The sequence below is a fragment of the Sorex araneus genome, chromosome 8 (assembly GCF_027595985.1).
Source record: "Sorex araneus isolate mSorAra2 chromosome 8, mSorAra2.pri, whole genome shotgun sequence".
NCBI classification, from domain to species: domain Eukaryota; kingdom Metazoa; phylum Chordata; class Mammalia; order Eulipotyphla; family Soricidae; genus Sorex; species Sorex araneus.
In genome coordinates this window covers 46,110,802-46,130,121 of record NC_073309.1, presented here as the reverse complement: position 1 = coordinate 46,130,121, position 19,320 = coordinate 46,110,802, and the positions used below count along the sequence as shown (strand labels likewise).

Below are 19,320 nucleotides of genomic sequence, written 5' to 3'. Positions count from 1 at the left end.
TAAACGTGGAGCAGTGCTCTGGGTTGCTCCCTGAAATCCTGGGGGTGCCATGCAGTGCTGAGGATTGAACCTGCGCCTTCAGCATGCAGAGCATGTACTCCAGTGGTTTGAGTATCCCCCCTCATAGCCCCCGCTCTGGTAACTGATTTTACTTATTTCAGTTTGGCACTTTGGGGTTTTGAGAGCTTGTTTGGAGGTTCTAGAAGGGGAGCACAGCTACTCGTATACCCTTGACCGAAGACTGGTCCATCTCTATTCAAGGAAGGCTGTCCTCTTTGACCGAGTGCACGGCTTTGGGAGGGACGCACATGGAGCGGTGAGGGAGGAAGGGGACACCCGCCTAGCCAGCCAGGTCAGCCGAATCGACCCTGGGGATCAATGGGGTGACAGATGTCGCAGCCAGATCGCCATCACATCCAATGCAGCATCGTTGGGAAGGACAAGTAGAGAGAGGCTTCTAAAATCTCAGGGCTAGAACGAATGGAGACGTTACTGAGACTGCTCGAGAAATTCGACGATCAACAAATGATGATGATGATGATGATGATGATGATGATGATGATGATGATGATGATGATGACGACGAAGACGACGACGACTTTGGGGTTATCTGGCTGTGTGCAACCTCCTCCAAGCTCAGTGCCAGGAGTTCCTGTCTGAGTGCAGATCACATGGTGCTGGGGTCAGACCTGGCAAGGCCTGAGCTCCAGCCCCACCAGCTCTCTCTATGTCTGACCCCGTAATTAACTTTTAGTTTTTGGTTTCTGTTTTGGGCCACACCAAGTTGTGCTCAGGACTTACTCTTGCTCTGTGCTCAGGGGTCACTCCTGGTGGGAATTGGGGCACTTATGGTGCTGGGAATTGAACCTGGGTTGGCAACTCCCCTTACTATACTACCTTTCCACTCACATAACTCTCTTATTGTCATTATTATTATTTTACATCTTACATGATATTTTTTTTTAATGTTTATTTTCATAAATTTGTTCACAGTAATTGATTACATTCAATATTTCAACACCAATCCCACCACTATTATCTCAAAATATCCCATCACCACTCAAGCCTGCCCCACAGGCAGATGAAAGATAATTTATTTTGGGGGGGCTGGAGTGATAGCACAGCAGGTAGGGCATTTGCCTTGCACGCGGCTGACCTGGGTTTGATTCCCAGCATCCCATATGGTCCCCTGAGCACTGCCAGGAGTAACTCCTGAATGCAGAGCCAGGAGTAACCCCTGTGCATCGCCAGGTGTGACTCAAAAAAGAAAAAAAATAATTTATTTTGTATTGCTTAAAAAAACAAATAGTGCTTGCTTCTGCAGCACATATACTAAAATTGGAATGATACAGAGAAGTTTAGCATGGCCCCTACGCAAGGATGACATGCAAATTCGTGAAGCATTCCATATTTTTTTGAGCATTGTATGTATGACTGAAACACAAGCACAAAAATTTGTAAGTCTATAACTGTACCTCACGATGATTCACTAATAAAAAATTTAATTTAAAAAAACAATAAGAGCTATTGCGTGGCCGCTTCTGTGGCTGCATGCTCCTGGGATTTTAAAAATTAATTTTTGTTTTGTTTTGTTTGGGGGTCACACCAGGTGATGCTTAGGGGTTACTCCTGGCTCTGCACTCACGAGTTATTCCTGGCTCTGCTCATGGGATTAGATGGGATGCTGGGGATTGAACCCTGATCCACCACATGCAAGGCAGATGCGATACCTGCTATACTATCTTTCTGGCCCCTAAAATTAAGATAATTTGGGTCCGAAGCCATCTCTGCACTGAGCTTCTTGGTTTTAAGATTCATTTGTGAGTCTGGATCATGGCTGTTAATGTGCTTAAATGTCACCCGGAGGCAGTTAGTGGATGTGACAGCCCGGACCCTAGAAGGGCAGGGAGGTGAGAAGGGATGGCCCAGTCTAGACCCCTTTCAGTCACTCATCCCGCATATCTGTTTTTTTCAGCGGATTTATTCTCTTGCGTGGGGGTGCTCAGGACAAACCTGTGAAGATCAGCCACAAGCATCACAGGAATTCATTTCTGGAGGCTTGGGGCTGCCAGTGTTTATCTGGTGGAGGGCAAGAGAGGGGTCGCCTGCTCCTATATGAGGTGCCCTGGTGAAACCAGCCTGGCACATGGTCTGGAGTCATCCCTGCAGCGAGCTGCTTGGTTCTGAGATTCACTTGTGAGTGTCTCTCTTATTGTTTTTAGGAGTGCTTGGGGACACTTTTGGGTATGCTCCAAGATCATTCCTGGCCATGCAGTGCTGAGGATGGACCCTGGGTCTCCAGCATACAGAGTACGCCCTCCGACATCCTGGGGACTCTGCAACCCCCAGTAAGAGTTTCATTTTATTGTTTTTATTTAGTCACCATGAAATTACAGAGTTTTCCAGGGATTAGGTGTCAGGCATATAATGAATGTGTCAACCCCAATCTCCTCACCAGTGTCCACTTCCCTCCACCACCCAGTAACAGTTTTGAAAAGAACCCTGACCTCATCTCAAAAATTGGCTAACAGGTGAGTTGTGATTTCACAGTGTATACAAGGCCCTGGGTGCAAGTCCTCACCATTGGGAGGTCCAGGGGACTTCTGGTGGGGGTTTAGGGGCTGAGGAAGCAGGAACTCTCTGCACCTGCAGTCAGTGAGAGGCTCTGGAAGTGGGGTGCATGCTCGGTGCTCACCCTCGGGAGATTCCGCCTGTGCTGAGGGAAGAGCAGGCACAGGTGGACTCCTCTCACACACCCACACTCTCGGGTGCCCCCTCCTCAGATTGAATGAACTGGAGGGGCATGCCCCCTAGGACTCTGCTGTGAGCGGCTCCTGTCAGTGGCAGAGGGGGGCATTGTAGGTGGAAAATTGGAAATGGGAAATCAGTTAGTTCCCAGATGTCCTGGACCTGGCATGCTCACCTGCCGTCTGCTGAGCTTGCCTGGCCTGTCCCCTGTCTTTCTCAGTGCCCGAGTGACCCTGCAGGCTGGTGTTGCTATAGAGACAAATGTCAGAGCCCCACAGGCTGTGATGGCTTGTGCCTGTGGTTGTCCCCAGATGGTCACCTGGCTGGCAGGATAGAATTCGAGTCCCTGCCTGCTGATTAGCGAGCCAGAGGAAGGCCTGCTGGCCCAGAGCCTTCAGGTACCCTCTGCAGGGCAGGGCCTGGCTGGGAGGTTGTTATGTAAGCAAATTTGGGTGTACCCAGGGCTTTAGGAGTGAAGTTACAGGATCTGATCAAGAGAGTCTCTTTCTCCTAATCCACCTCTGCCATCCTGGGACCGCCTGGGAAAGCTATGACTGATAAAGTCTGCGGATGAGCCCCTGGGACTAGATCCCCACCAGCTCTACCAGGTGACCATCAAGTCACACCTGACGTCTGCTCGGTCTTCTAGGCATGGGACTTAATCCCCACCACCCAGTTTCTCTGGGAGCCACAGATTCAGACTGGAACGAGAAATTCCGCTTTGCAGGAAATGAAAGCCAGTCCTAGGCCTTACCCAGGGTTTCCAGGTCTTTGTCTTATTTTACAGAAAGGAATTTCAGGAGGAGAGTTGCAGTGAAGTAAAAACAGATTTTATTTGGAGGATTTTAGGAAGGGGAAGGAGGGAGAGAAAAGGGAGAGAGTAATGCACTCAAAAGAGAATGCTCGGCTTCTCCAGAGAGGGAGAGAGAGAGCCCCAGCACACACCCATGAGAGAAGATGCAGGCGACATATGTGCTCAGGCACATGGGCACAAGTAGCAAATCTGGGACTTCTGCCTAGGTCAAAGTTCATTGCTAGGGTGGTTTCCAAGGGGGTAGAGTTAGGAGTGGTTGATGGTCTTTGAAATTCCTTTCCTGGCCTTTGTTTCTGCTGGAGCTTATCTTGGAGAGGGGTCCAGCCTCCTCTGGGTGTCTTGGTGCCAGGTGAAGTCTCATCAGGCCTTAGTTCCTGTGTCCTCAAGGAGGGATTTTGGCAGCCTTAGGCTATTGGGTTTCTTACTTTCCAGGAATTCCATTGCCATGGGCTCTTCCCCGTCTACCTGCCTACATCAGGGGGACATAAATGGTTTGTCTGCTGCCTCAGGCAGGGTGGGGCTGGCTCCCTTTGAAAAGGGGAAGCCTCCCTATCCTAGTTCCCGGTGTAGCAGCCCCCTACATCCCACCCGGTCTGGGGAGGTGTCAACCCATAAACAGTGATGGGGGACTGAGCCATGCACAGTTAAACTGGGGGTGCTTAAGGCCACGCTTGAGAGGGGTCCTATTCACTGGCCACCCTCCAGGTCCACAGACAGCTGTTGATATGGGGTGGCAGCCCCTGTGGGGAGGCAGAATCAGGCTGAGAGAAGAGAGGCCGTGAGTTCAGTGGCAGGCCTGGCCTCAGCAGGAGATTCTGGGACGTTTGCATGTGCCCTGAAGGCCTCAGGCCTGCCCAATGAGACTTGGCTTCTGTTAGGCTGGGCTGCCAGAAACCAGGTCGGACTCCACTTGTAAATGATAAAAAAATAAAAGCTTTATTGAAAACTGTCAGGCAGACATATGTAGAGCAAAGTCGCTGTGCTAAGGGGACTGGGTGAACTCTTCAGTCTGAAATTGCAAGAGGAGGGAAGGAAGGGGTGTCGCCCCTCAACCACCAGGCCAGGAGCTCAGATGTTCACACCTAGCCATGCTTTATGGTTTAAGGTATGTTCTGCTTTTTTTTTTTTTCTCCTCACAGCTGGGGCTTAATGGTTTCACCAATTCTCTATTTCTCTTAGAAAACCTGTTAATATCTTCCCACCAGCACAGTTGGTGGCCGGTTCTGCAACTATCTGGTGCACCCACCAGCTCCCAGTAGTAGGAGAGAGGGAGGAACTTCCTCAGTCAGCCTTGAGGGGAGGCGGGGGCTGAGGGGGTGATGGAAAGTGGGGTTCGTGAGGCCGACTAGGAGAATGTTTCAAATAGAGGACTCAGGCCAGGCCAGACCAGGAGCACCGGAGGGAGTATGGGTGGTAAGGGAGTAGAGGGAGCTTGGGGCAGAGGTGAGGGCGGGAGGCGACAGTGCTCTGGAGCTATGGGCCAGGGCTCCCCAGCAGTGCTTGGTGTCCAGGGCATCTGTATGGCAGGGCTTGGCCCAGCTGTGCAGCCTGACAGTTCTGTTGTCAGCACCAACAGACCTTCAAGACCATACCTGGTAGTCCTGGGGGACCCTGCATTGCTGGGCAGAGTTCCCACCAAGACCTGACAGTGTCTGTGTTTGCCCACACCTGGTGGTGCTCAGGGGACTGCTCCTGGCTCAGTGCTTGGGGTCACTCCTGGAGGTGTGCCAGGGCCTGTGCTGGAGCCAACCTAGGGCTACTGCATGCAGCACCTGCCCCGCTGCCCTCTCCCCACCCCCTCAGTCTCTCCTAACTGATTCTTGTCCCCATTTTTTTGGGGGGGGTTATTTTTTTAATATAAAAAATATTTTATTGAATCACCGTGAAAAAAAATTACAAAGCTTTCAGGTTTAAGTCACAGTCAAATACTGATTAAACCCCCATCCCTTCACCAGTGCACATGTTCCACCACCAAGAACCCCAATACACCCCCCTCCCACCCCACCTCCACCTAAGTAGCTAATGATATTCCCTTTATTTTCTATATACTTTGAGTACATTCCATATTTTCATACAGAACTCACCATTATTGTTTGGAAATTTCCCCAACAATCAGGCCTGCTGAATAGGCATCATCTAATAATTTCTTTTCATTGCTGAGAGTGAAGACTCTGAGTCTGCGCGGCCGCGCAGTTTTGGGTTTCTAATATTTTAGCTCAGTTCACAGTCAAAATGCATGGCTGCAAGAATCTGCTCTGGTGCCAAAATGGGTTAGGAGACCTCAGGATCACAGTCTTTAGGAGCGGAGGGTCTGTTTCTCATGCTGCGGCTCCGGATCATCTCTGGGCGGAAGGCGTGCCGGTAACGCCCTGGGGGGGGTTATTTTGTCTTGTTTTTGGCCAGCAGCAGCCAGCAGCACTGAGGACTTGCTCCCAGCTCTGTGCTCAGGGACCAGCATTGGTGGAGCTCTGGGAACCTTGTATGGTTCTAGGAATTGAACCTGACGCAGCTGCCTGCAAGTCAAGTGCCCTACCTGCTGCCCTGTTTCCCGCCCCTTTGGCCCGCATTTGTTGAAAGTTACCCAACGCCATACCCTAACGATTGGGTTTGCAACTGGCTTCTTATGGTGGAGAACTGTTTCTGTGTCATGAGAGCTGGTTCTCTGTTTCGAGAGCTGGGTGTGTTTCATGAGAGCTGGATCTGTGTCGTGAGAGCTGGGTCTGTGTCGTGAGAGCTGGGTTTGTGTTGCAGGAGCTGCATTTGTTGTCGCGGAGTGCTGCTTCCATGTCATGGAGAGCTGCATCTGTGTCGCGGAGAGCTGTGACTGTGTCGCGGAAAGCTGGGTATGCATCGTGGAGAGCTGCATCTGTGTCGTAGAGAGCAGACTCTGTGTCACGGAGAGCCGTGTCTGCGGTGTGGAAACCTGCCTCTGTGTCTTAGAGAGCTTGGTCTGTGTCTCGGAGAGCTGTCTTTGTGTCATAGAGAGCTTGGTCTGTGTCTTGGAGACCTGCTTCTGTGTCATGAAGAGCTGGGTCTGTGTTGCAAGCATTGGATCTGCCTGGTGGATATTTTTGTTGGCATAGCGGAGACAGATTTCTACACCCTGGAGTTCTAAGTTGGCCTCGCGCAGAGCTCTGTGTAGCTTGCGGAGAGCTGCATCAGTGTCACTGAGAGCTTTGACAGCATCATGGAGAGCTGGGTCTGCTTTGCAGAGAGCTGCATCTGCATTGCCAAGAGCTGCGTCTGCATCATGTAGAGCATCTACTGCTTTGTCAAGAAGTGTTTTTGTACTGTCGAGATCTATGTCTGCCTCTATGAGATTTGTGTTTACATCACTGAAATCTTCATCCGCGTCACTGAGGCTTGAGTTTGCATCACTGGGAGATTTGGCTGTATCACTGGGAGCTGCGTCAGCATCATGGAGAGCTGGGTCTGCATTGTGGGGAGCTGTGCCTGCGTCGAGGATTGCTGCATTTCTGTCGTGGAGAGCTGCATCTATGTAGTGGAGAGCAGGTGGTTGGGACTGCAGTGGCCTGATCAGCTCTGTTGCAGGGGTCAGAGTTCAGGCTCCCCGAGAGGACATTTCCCAGACTGGACATCTAGGGCTGCTTGAGCCCCAGTGTACTGATCCTGATGCTAAGGAGGGCTCAAGCATCTAGTGAGGGGCCTGCAGGTGGCAGCTGGGTCTAGCGATCTTCCCTTGGGAAAAAGCTGACCCCCTCACTCAGGGACCCTGGGAGCACTGAGCCTTGGTCCCCAGCACATATTCTCAAGCCTCCCCAGGAAGGTTGAGTGGGACCCCATCTAGGACTCCTAAGTATATGGACTTATCTGTTCACCAGGAAGCCCTTCCATTTCGCTCTGGCCAGGTGGGCAGGCAGGACGCCTCAGGAACTCCATTCTTTTGGAAAGCAGAGCCCCGCCCCTGCCTCAAAGGGCCCAGGATGCTGTTGGGTGCTCTCCCTCCCCGCCACTGACCTGTGACCTCAAAAGGGCTTGGCAGTCCCCTTCTTCCTGCTGGCCTTGATGGCAGCAAGCTGGGCCTGGTCTGTACCTGCATCTGCTATGGGCCCCATCAGGGAGGGATAGGTCACTTGTGGGGTCCAGACTTCCTGCCCAGGACCCCTCTACTAAGCCCGGAAGCTCTGCCTTCCCCTTCAGGGACAGTCTGGGCCCATTTAATGCCCGCCCTGGGAATGCCCACTTCCCTGGCTCCACCTACCTGTAATTTTCATGTCTCTGCCAGTGTTGTTTCCTGTGGATGCTTTCTGGTCGCTGCCACTGCAATTACAGGCACACTCTATCATTTTCCCTGGCCCTGGGGATGGCCTCTAATTAGGTCTTACACATTAGGCGGGCGGCTGGACTGGCGGAAGTGGAGACCCGCAGGTCAGGTGCTTCGAGCTTGGGCTCTGAAACTGGACCCCTCAGTGGGAATTCCAGCTCTGTCACTTCCTAGCTAGGTAACTGAGCCCAGGGACCTCCGTTTCCTCCCAGGGAAAGGGGACAGTAGCTCAAGCCACTAGTGTGGCTAGGGATGATCAGAGGCACACGCCAAGCAGTGCATGCCAGTCTTGAGGAAACAGCGTGGAGACTTCACGTGAGACTCTAGCCCGGGACCAGCTGTGGGCCCACCGGGTGCCACATGGGCTGTGGGCTGGCCTGCTTCAGGCTTTCCCCCACCGCCATAGGGTGAGAGTGATGTAGGCAGGCAGACAGATAGGGAAGGCCCCCTATAAGGTAATGGCAAAAGCCGACCTCGCAGAAAACAGGAAAAAACAGGAACTAAGGCCTGATGAGACCCTCACCTATCTACAAGAGACCTGGAGAAGCTCCTGCAGAAACAAAAGGCCAGGAAAGGAATTTCAAAGACCATCACCAACCCAACCCCCTTGGAAACCTCCTTGGTAACGGATTTTTACCTGGGTAGAAGCCCCACATGGGGGCAGATTGGAGACACCTTATAAAGATGGCCTTGAACAAAGGAAGCGAGTGCATATGCTTCCCTAGCCCATGTGCTGCTTCCGCCCATGTGGTGCCCACACACATGTGTTGCCCTCATCTCCCCTCCTGAGATGTGTACTTTCATGCTTTCATATCTAATGCTGGGATGTGTATAGGGGTTCTTTCCGCCCTTGGTGAAGCCCGCGTTCTCTCTTGAGCAAGTTACTCTCTCTTTCTCCCTCCTCCTTCACTTCAAAATCCCTCCAAATAAAATCTGTTTCACGTCACTGCTCATCTACTGAAATTCTTTTCTGCGAGGTAAGTCAAGGACCCAGTAACCCTGGGTCCCGGGTGGCAGAGGCAGTTGGGGAGAAAGTGACCATTTTTCTCCTCACTGCTTCACATTAACCACATCAGATGGCGACCCAGATGGGACGATGCAGTGAAGAAACCCAAGAGGAAGGAGATAATCTGTGGAAAATCTACTGTGGAGTTATGCTGCCTTGGAAATCTCTAGGGGGAGTGGGGGAGGAATGATAACCTCTGTGTGAATGTCTGCGTGTGTGAGCACCCCGATAGGTCCTCCTATCGTGATTTTGTGGCTCCATGACCTGGCACTTTTTTTTTTTTTGCTTTTTGGGTCACATCCAGTGATGCACAGGGGTTATTCTTGGCTCTGCACTCAGGAATTACCCCTGGCGGTGCTCAGGGGACCATATGGGATGCTGGGAATCGAACCCGGATCGATCACATGCAAGGCAAACGCCCTACCCACTGTGCTATCACTCCAGCCCCCATGACCTGGCACTTTTAAAGTCCCTTTAAGTCGCGGAGCTCGATTGGGTGCCTGCGATTCCACGGAGGACGTACAGTCAAGGTGGCACTGGCATAGATGCCGGGCACAAATCACAATGCTGAACCAGTACGGCTAAGTCCACCACCAGCCAAGCAAGCACCTGAATGTTCTCTGCAAAGAGGCAGCCCTCTTTTGTCTCCTGTCACCATTCACTATGGGAGGAAGGGACTAGAGAAAAACCCCACTAGTGAGAAGACTCAGGGAAATTGAGGCAGATGAAGTCTCGGGCAGAAAATTCTTTCCCTACTCAGTCTCAGTCTAACGAGAGGATCAGCTGGAGGTCAATTGAGATGCGACTGAAGACAGCCAGCAGTTTAGCTCTAGGCAATTTAACGCAGAAAGAAAAAGGGGTAAAAGGGGCTGGAGCAATAGCACAGCGGGTAGGGCGTTTGCCTTGCACACGGCCGACCCGGGTTCGATTCCCAGCATCCCATATGGTCCCCTGAGCACCGCCAGGAGTAATTCCTGAGTGCAGAGCCAGGAATAACCCCTGTGCATCGCCAGGTGTGACCCAAAAAGCAAAAAAAAAAAAAAAAGAAAGAAAAAGGGGTAAAAGACAGGTAAGAAGCCTGAGGAAGACAACAAGCCAGCAAAAGGCAATGGGATACTTAGAAAGCTAAGAAAGGCAGAACTTTTTCTCTTCTCCCTTCAAAGTAGCAAGGTCTCTTGAGAACCCACGGCACTCTAGGTCTGGCTCCATATGCAAGCCGAGATCATGGTGGACGACTGGGAAGGCCTCAGGGACACCTGGGGTAGCTCAGAAATCATTGGTGGAGATGTCCTCCTTGTGATTTTCTGACTCAAGGTAGGCCCACGTGAGGTTGTGGCCATGTTGCGCTGGAGAAGCCACATTTGGCCGACATGCAGTTGTGGTCATACTGCTCCAGAGCTGCTTATGATGTAAGCAGATAGAAAGGGAAAGGCCCGGAATATGTGTACTGGTGAAGGGATGGGTGTTCGAGCATTGTACAACTGAGACTTAAACCTGAAAGCTTTGTAACTTTCCACATGGTGATTCTATAAAAGAATTAAAAAATTTTTTTAAATAAATAAATAATTTTAAAAAAAGAAAGAAAGGGAAAGGCCCTTGGCAATGAAACTTTGGTCAACAAAACTGTCACTGTCATCCCATTGCTCATCGATTTGTTCGAGCGGGCACCAGTAACGTCTCTCACTGTGAGACTTATTGTTACTGTTTTTGGCATATCTAATATGTCACGAGTAGCTTCCCAGGCTCTGCCGTGTGGGCACGATACTCTCGGTAGTTTGCCGGGCTCTCCGAGAGGGGTAGAAGAATCAAACATGGATTGGCCGCGTGAAAGGCGAACGCCCTACTGCTGTGCTATCGCTCAAGCCCCAACAAAACTAATGGGAGGAAATTCTAAAGCTGATCCACCCTGTGGATATAGAAAACAGAGGACTGATAAGACCTTCAGCAGCTGACCCTGAGGAGCTAGACCCTCCTCATGAAGTTCCTCAAACCCTGGGACCTCTCCCTTAAACTGTGATTCAGTCTCAAGAAAACTCCAGAACATTCTGAATCAAGACAACCTGAGACAATCCACAGAGAAGCGGCAGGCATTCTGGTGAGCAACGCGGCCCGGACAATGCTCCGGACCCGAATCGGGACCAGCAACACCGGGGGGCCGGAGGGAGGAGGTGCCGCCAGCACACCTTCTCCAGATGGAACCCTGGCGACACTGAGCAGCAACTAACACGGCTCCAGGATTCGGGACTGGGACAGATCCGAGCCGCGCGGCCGCTAGCGCAGCCACTCGACCTTTTCTAAAACCTGAAAACATACAATCTTTGAATGGAAAACTAATTATCAAATGCCTCCTTATTAGGATTATCTTGTTTGGGGATATAACTCCCACAACAATAGTGAGTTTTGTGTTGAAATATGGAACGTAATCAAGGTGAAGAGAAAATAAAGTGAGGTTCATCAGTTATACAGTTGGGGTGGGGGGCGGGGGGTATACCGGGGATTTTGGTGGTGGAATATGGGCACTGGTGAAGGGATGGTGTTTGAATACGGTATAACTGAGACATAAACCTGAGAACTCTGTAACTTTCCACATGGTGATAAAATTTTTTAAAAAATAAAAATTAAAAAAAAAAGACAACCTGAGAAGAGCCTATAAAAACTTTGAACATAGAAGGGTGTGCATATGCTGCCCAAGCCCCCTGTGCTGCTTGCACCCATGTGGCCGAGCACACGTGGCACCCGTATCTTCCCTCTTGAGATGTTTATTACTTTCATATCTAATGTTGGGATGTACCTAGGGGCTCTCTCCACCCTTGGAGAAGCCCGCATTCACTCTGAGTATGTTTCTCTCTCTCTCCCTCCCTCCTTCTCTCTCTCTCTCTCTCTCTCTCTCTCTCTCTCCCTCTCTCCCACTCCACACCTTCAAAAACTCTCCAAATAAAATCTGTTTTGCTTCACTGCTTGTCTGTTCCTGAAATTCTTTTCTGTGAGCGAGACAAGAACCCTGGGTCCAGGATGGCAGAGGCAGATGGGGTCAAAGTGACCGTCTTTCTCCTCCCTGCTTCACATAAGTCACCTGTGGAGCCCACCGACATCAGTTAGAGCCACAGCCATCTAGGCAGAAGGGGACAAAAACCCTTGGGAGAAATTACTAAGAGAAAAGTGTGCCAAGGAAGCATCCTTTTTCATAGGTCATTGCTGGCACTCAAGAAATATGGGAAATCGATACCCAAAGATTCTCAATTGGGTTGTTTTTAAAACATCAGAGGAGCTTCCAACTAGGTAGTTTAAGGAACGTCTTGTTGACCTCTGTAACACCACATGGCTTGAGTTTAAACTGAAGCACAGGAAAAGATGCCAGTGAGTGGCAGTTTGCATCACCAGACCATTTTGCAGTTAGATCATTTTGCAGGAAGTAAAAGAAATGGGCTTACCAAAGCAGAGGAGGCAGGAAAATGCAGGATCATATGATTAACTGTTTAATATCAGGAATGAAGAAGTGTGTCACTAAGGCAGCCTATCCCCATGTCATGTAAGAAAATACTAACTCCCTGTCTCGAAACTAGTCTTGATCAAAAGCTGGTAGCTTCTGACCACCTCGCACGTGGCCGACCTGGGTTCGATTCCCAGCATCCCATATGGTCCCCTGAGTACCGCCAGGAGTAATTCCTGAGTACAGAGCCAAGAGTAACCCCTGTGCATCGCCAGGTGTGACCCAAAAAGCAAAAAAACAAAAACAAACAAAAAAGAAAACCTCAATCTAGATCTTACTGGAAAAAGTTAAAGGGTTCCTGGTCCCTGAAGTTCTCTCACCTCCAAAACCTGTAATGTTTAGAAAGGGCAGGGAGATAGAGCCGAAAGCAGCAGAGACAAGCGCTTTGTGAGACAGTGCAGAGATAACCTTAATGAGAATTCTTTATGTTGGGGTCACAGCAGCCAGCCTGAGACCCTGGCCAAATCCCCTGCCCTCAGAAGCAGGAGCAGGCTCTCTTCACACGGGCCTAAGGCCCTGCGCCAGCACTCCACCCAGAAAGGCGCCCTGGTTGAGGAGATAATGGGATGAAATCTGAAAGTCACCACTTGTCTGAGCTAATATACCAGACCTTGAGAAGCAGGAAACATAAATCATTAGCTAACATGTGTAAAGGGCCCAGCAAAGTGTTTATGACGAGAGTTGATAACCAGGTGTTCACAATATCCAAGCTGCCCTAAACTTTTTGCATAAATATCCTTGTGTGAGAGCTAATAAAATGAGAATTGCTTGCCTCCAACTCTTCCCCACTCTGCGTGGTTCTTTCTTGGTGGTGGCGGTGGGGTGGCCTCAGTGCACAGAGGGGCTGGGCAGAGGTTTCTCCCCCTCCCACTCCCTCTCCCATAGGGAGTAAGTCCGGTGGCTTGGGGGATCATACTCCAGTTTGCTGAGATCTACTGGCCAGGACCCTGACAGCTTTACAAATAACAGAGGTATAACAGAGGTATAGAAGACATCAAGATTAAGTTTTCTCATGTTTTTATAAATATTGGCAGTTCAAGTGTTTTCTTATGCTAATATCAATGTTTGGTAAAAACCAAGGACTTTGTTCTGTGTCTTAAAGCATGTTTTTATTCTTGTGGAATTGTCAAAGTATCTGGTGTAGAAAGCTCATGATTTGAAATAACTATAGTACAAGAACTATTGAAATAAAGTCGAAGATTTTTTTGTATTTCATAAAAATTGATGGTTCAAAGGTCCTATGCGATTATGTCAATGTACATATTTATATCTGCATTGGATTATTAGAATATTTGACCTAGAAAATCTTGTGAGTTGAAATAATTGTGGTCCATCAAAACAGGTTAAAAGAGTAATGACTTAGTTTAAAACATGAATTTCTAGAGTCACAAAACTGGTAGCAAAACTTATCTTACCATTGTTTTATTTGATCTCTGAGATTTTAGGTAACTGAAATTTCTAGTGCTACTTATCAAAGTGACTCGAGCAATAGCACAGTGGCTAGGGCATTTGTCTTGCACGCAGTCGACCCTGGTTCCATTTCTCTGTCCCTCTCGGAGAGCCCGGCAAGCTACCTGTGGCGTATTTGATATGCCAAAAACAAGTAACAACAAGTCTTACAATGGAGACTTACTGGTCCCCGCTCGAGCAAATTGATGAATAATAGGATGACAGTGCTACAGTGCTACTTAGCAAAGATCTTAATAAGGTAATCTCAGACCTCAGCCTGATAACCTGAAGCCATAGCATTGTGCGTTGGTAAAAGTTTTAAAGATAACAAGCTTTCCTGCATGCCAGACCAGCTTCTGAACTTAAAAAAAAAATAGTGGGTCACTTTAAAATCTAAGTGGCTGGCCCAGACAAGACCCTGAGTGGCCGCCCACTGATGGATTCTTCGCTCCTGAACAGTCATGATCCTAGAGGCCCACAAACCAATTTCGGAACCCAGCAGCTTCTTGCAGAAATGCTCCTAGACTGTAAACTAAGCTTCGGCCCCATGCTGTACCGGGTGGGAAAAGGTTTTTGTCCTTTGGCCTTTCCATCCGGTGGCAGCATGGTGACCGCCATCTTTCAGAGCCTATTGGACAGAGGTATGAGCTTGCTGTGACAAGGCTTGCGGGAATTCTGGGGATGGTCAGCGGTGCTGGCACTGCTCCTGGCCCAGACGAGACCCTGGGCGGCTGCCCACAAACAGCTCCTTCGCTCCTGAATGGTCATAATCCCAGAGGCACACAAACCAATTTCAAAACCCAACGGTTTCTCTAGCAGAAATCCCTCTGGACTTAATTACTTAAATACCAGAAATCCAAAACTACGTGGCCGCAACAGCAGCTGCACGACACCATATGCTCTTCGAGTTCAGCAATAGAAAACAAATTATCAAATGATGCCTTTTCATCGGGTCTGATTGTTGAGGGAAAATTCCAAATAATGTGCTATCGCTCCAGCCCCCAAATAATAATAGTGGGTTTTCTGTCGATACATTGAATGTATTCAAAGTAAAGAGAGAGTAAAGTGAAAACCATCTGCCACACAGGAAGGGTGGGGGTGGGATAGGGGGGTATACTGGGGTTCTTGGTGGTGGAATATGTGCACCAAGGGATGGATGTTTGATCACTGTCTGACTGACACTTAAACCTGAAAGCTTTCTAACTGTTCTCATGGTGATTCAATTAAAAAAAAAATCTAAGTGGCTAAGAACAGCCCCTTTAGCTTTAGTGGTTTAGTGGTTTCTGAGAATGAAGAATTGCATGGAAAATTGTGGAAAAATAACTAGTCAACTTTTATTGACTATACTGTTAACCAGTCTGTCCAGTTTGTGAAAATGCATGCTATTGTTATGATAACTATTTCATGCAAAGCTTTGTCACCAGGTATCATCCTAGTCCTGAGTTTCAGAGAACTTTGTACGCAAGTGTTAAATCCTTACTGTTTCATGGTAATCTATGAGTGCTTAAATCTTTTTTTTAATCTGTGTTTTCCTAGAAATCAGAATCCTAAAGATGTCTCCTGGTTAATTTCTAATGTGCAGTGAACTTTTGCCAAGTGAATATATGTTATAAGAACTTTAATTTTGAGCACTGTAAACCTTTTGAATATCTATAAAACAGGTTAGAGAACATTTTGTCATCTAAACTTGAGAGATCATATTGTACTAAGTTCAGTAAAATAAGGAGTTTAAAGTTATGAAATGACTATAAAGAATATAGATGTATGTCTTAAGTAAGAAAGATAATGGATGGAGATATTATCAGTGGGAGAAAAGGAAGTGAATCCTGTTAAAGTGAAGTTGATTTTGAAATAGGTTGAAGGAAAGTTCCAGGACAGAATGAATGTAAAGCAATGTGTAGAAGGTTTGAGGTTGTGTTTTAAGGAAAGGAACAGATCAAACTGTATTGTTTTGCCCCAGAGGGAGGCGAGTGAAACCCCTCCTCTACCTAAGGAACCCAGTCCAAGCAGCCACAAACTTCCAGAACCCAGCCACCACCATGCTCATGGCCCCTCTCCATATGCTCAGACCGAGCCTCACCCATGAGTAACTCTCTGGAAAAACTCAGATATGCAGGACTTTTATTTTATTTTTTTAAATTTTTTTTATTGAGTCACCATGTGGAAAGTTACAAAGTTTTCAGGTTTAAATCTCAGTTATACAATGCTCGAATACCCATCCCTTCACCAGTGCTCATATTCCACCACCAAGAATCCCAGTATAGCTCCACCCGCCCCCCCACACCCCTAACCCCCCCACGCCCCTAGCCCCCCCACCCTTGGCCCACCCCCCGCCTGTGTAACTAATAAATTTCACTTTACTTTCACTTTGATTGCATACAATATTTCAACAAAACTCACTATTATTGTTTGGAGAGTCTCTCCCCTAAAGTCAGACCTGCTGAAAAGGAAGCATTAGATAATTTGTTTTCCATTGCTGAGGATGAAGAGGTATGAGGTCGAGTGACCACACTTAGCGGCCTCTCAGTTTTGGGTTTCTGTATTTTAGTATTTTAGTAACTAAGTCCAGAGAGATATCTGCCAGAAGTTGCATCGTTGCCAACTTGTACTTCTCAGTTACATTATATTCCACATATGAGTGCAATCTTTCTATGTCTGTCTCTTTCTTTCTGACTCATTTCACTCAACATGATACTCTCCATGTTGATCCATTTATATGCAAATTTCATGACTTCATGTTTTCTGACAGCTACATAGTATTCCATTGTGTAGATGTACCAGAGTTTCTTTAACCAGTCATCTGTTTTGGGGCACTCTGGTTTTTTCCAGATTCTGGCTATTGTAAACAGTGCTGCAATGAACATAGAAATACATATGCCATCTCTACTATACCATTTGTTTTGTCTCTCCGGGATATATTCCCAGGAGTGGTATTATGCAGGACTTTTAGACTTAGAACTCTGGGTTCAACGGGACAGGGTACGGAGATCCTCTGCCCGAATCTCCTTGTCTCCAGTGACTTAGCAGTCACACTCATAAGCCACCCCTGGCTCTGGCTAGCACCAGATAATCTCATCATAGGCCACCTTCAGATCACCTGTCCTATTCTCCCAGAAGGGAGCATAATGTGACATTCACCATAACCATGCCACCAGACCCTGCACCAGGCTCTTTCATCAGGGCACCCCAGAGGGGGGTGGGTGAGACCCCTCCCTGCCCCAAGGGACCCAGCCCCGGCTGCCTCAAACCTCCAGAACCCAGCTGCCGCCATGCTCACGGCCGCTCTCCACACACTTGGGCCAAGCCTCACCATGAGTAAATCTGTTCCTGGACCACACGGCCACATTTGCGGCTGTTCAATACATAAAAGCACACACCCTAACCATACTCCAAGATTACTGCACCGCGTTTGATAGGATTCAAAGAAAGAGGCAACCCTTTCTTTGAGGAAAATACACATTTTTTAAAAAGATATATGTATACAAACCACACAATGCACAACTGTTAACAACATGTAAGAAATCTCTTATAGAAGTCTTAATGGCCCTTGAGTGAAACACACTCTTTCCTCTAAGGATACTTTTTTGTAGCATTTTCAGCAGTTTTTCATAACTAACAATACAAAATATATTATTTTGCTTCTGCTTTGGGGCAGGGATGAAAACATCCAAAATACGGTGGTGGGAAGGTGTAATGGCGGAGGGATTGCTGTTTGAATAGTAAGTATAATCAAATATTGTGAACTACTTTATAAAATAAAAAAAATTTAAAAACCAGAATTGTTATAGGAAACTCTTTAAATTACATCTACAGAATTGTTCTACTACATTTTTGGCAAGATATATGGAAAAAAATATTGGACGGATTATTAGTGCTCTTAGATAATGGGAAGTCAAGGTTTTCATCATGGGATTGAATGAATTAAATATGAAAAATTGTGTGCTTTATCTCTACAGATTTTTATCTTCTTTTGACTAGGATCCACAACAAAACAGGTCTATTACATCTCATTGTGAGTAAAGCGAAATATTTGTTTTTCTCTTCTTCATACCTCCAGTATGTTTTTGATGTTTCATGGTGCTATGTTGGTTTACATAAATCCAGATGAAAGTTTTTCCTCTCTGTAATATGGTCTACCCCTCATGCAGACAGAAAAACTAGCTATGGGACCCCAAAGTCCTCTTCCAGGGAAAGTCAATGAATTGGTCTAAATGACAGGAGCAGGTATTAAACAGGTACTGTTTCAAATATCTACAAATCTCAGGGAGACCCCTAGAGGCAGACCAGCTCAAGGAAAGGCTGGAAATCATCTCTGCTATGGAAAATGAGGAATCTGGAAATCTGCAATGACTGACTCAGCCTGGGTCATACTCTCAGTGGCAAGAAAAAACTGGGAACCAGGATCTCTCCCAGCCCTGAAGAAGAGATGGGATGGACTCCTTTCTGCCAGGACACCTCTATGGAAAATGAGGCCCAGGACCACATCCAATTCAACCTGAAGGTTTGAGGCCACCTCCAGTTCTTCCTGGCACCTGATCTGCACATCTTATGGCCAGGTCTGGGTAATTATGACTCTGAGGTAAAGTATTAAATACCATTATTGGTGTCTCACCTGTCTTTAGCCAACCCCCAGGACTTCTCAGTTAAAAAACAGGATACCCCAAATGCAGAGTTATCTAATCTTGCTGTGTTTATGCAAAAGAACAAGCCAGGTTTGTTAAATCATCTGGCGAATTTTAAAATAAAGGTGGAGAAAAAAACATGTTTCTGTACCACGCTTTTTTAAGAATCAGATTCTAGTTTGCCTTGTCCCATGTGGCTAAGTCAAACAGGGTCCCCAAGGTGAAGGGAGAAGGGCAACAGGGTAAGGAGGGCTGACAAGAGTGCTCATACAGCGTCTTTATTGAAGAAGCAACAGACTTTTATAGGTCTCAGGAAGGAATTATACATTGGAAAAATATTCAGGAAAGTTCAGGATACATGAGTTTAGAATATACTTGGTTTCTAGACCTCATGTTTTTCTTTAGTTACATAGTTTTAATGATATTTTTCTTGGTTATATATTGATACACCTTAGCAACATGTTCTGCCACCAGAACTAGGAAAGAGCCCGCTAGAAAAACAAGATAGTCAGTCCTTAGAATGTGTAACCCCAAGAAAATGTTCTCTATAATCCAGCCTTTAGACAACATGTCCCCAGTAGAAGAATTCTCTTAATATTCAACTGGCACAGGCTGCCAACAGTAGTTCTACAAAGGTGATTGAATAAATGTATTCTAAATATTGGTTTAAAAGCTACCCCCTTCGGGTAATTCAGATAAAACTTGGTTTACTGACTGTAAAGTAAGCAGCCTAGTCTATAAAGGAACTCAAAGTTGTACATGCTCTCACTAGTCTGACCAGGGTAGTTGAAGTCAGAGGTTTATCAAGGAGAATGTCAGCAAAAAGACAAACTTGCTCTTGAACCTACTAAACTGGTTCTAAGTAGTCAGCCTTAATTCTATGAACACATATGGTCATTTGGAGAG

General features: G+C 47.4%; 1 non-coding gene across 1 annotated transcript; it reads left to right on the top strand.

Annotated features, from left to right (window-relative positions):
- The first annotated feature begins 1,308 nt into the window (after positions 1–1,308).
- On the top strand, positions 1,309–1,415 carry LOC129406944 (U6 spliceosomal RNA). The gene has a single exon (XR_008631351.1). It is a non-coding gene; the product is annotated as a U6 spliceosomal RNA (small nuclear RNA).
- Positions 1,416–19,320: the final 17,905 nt, after the last annotated feature.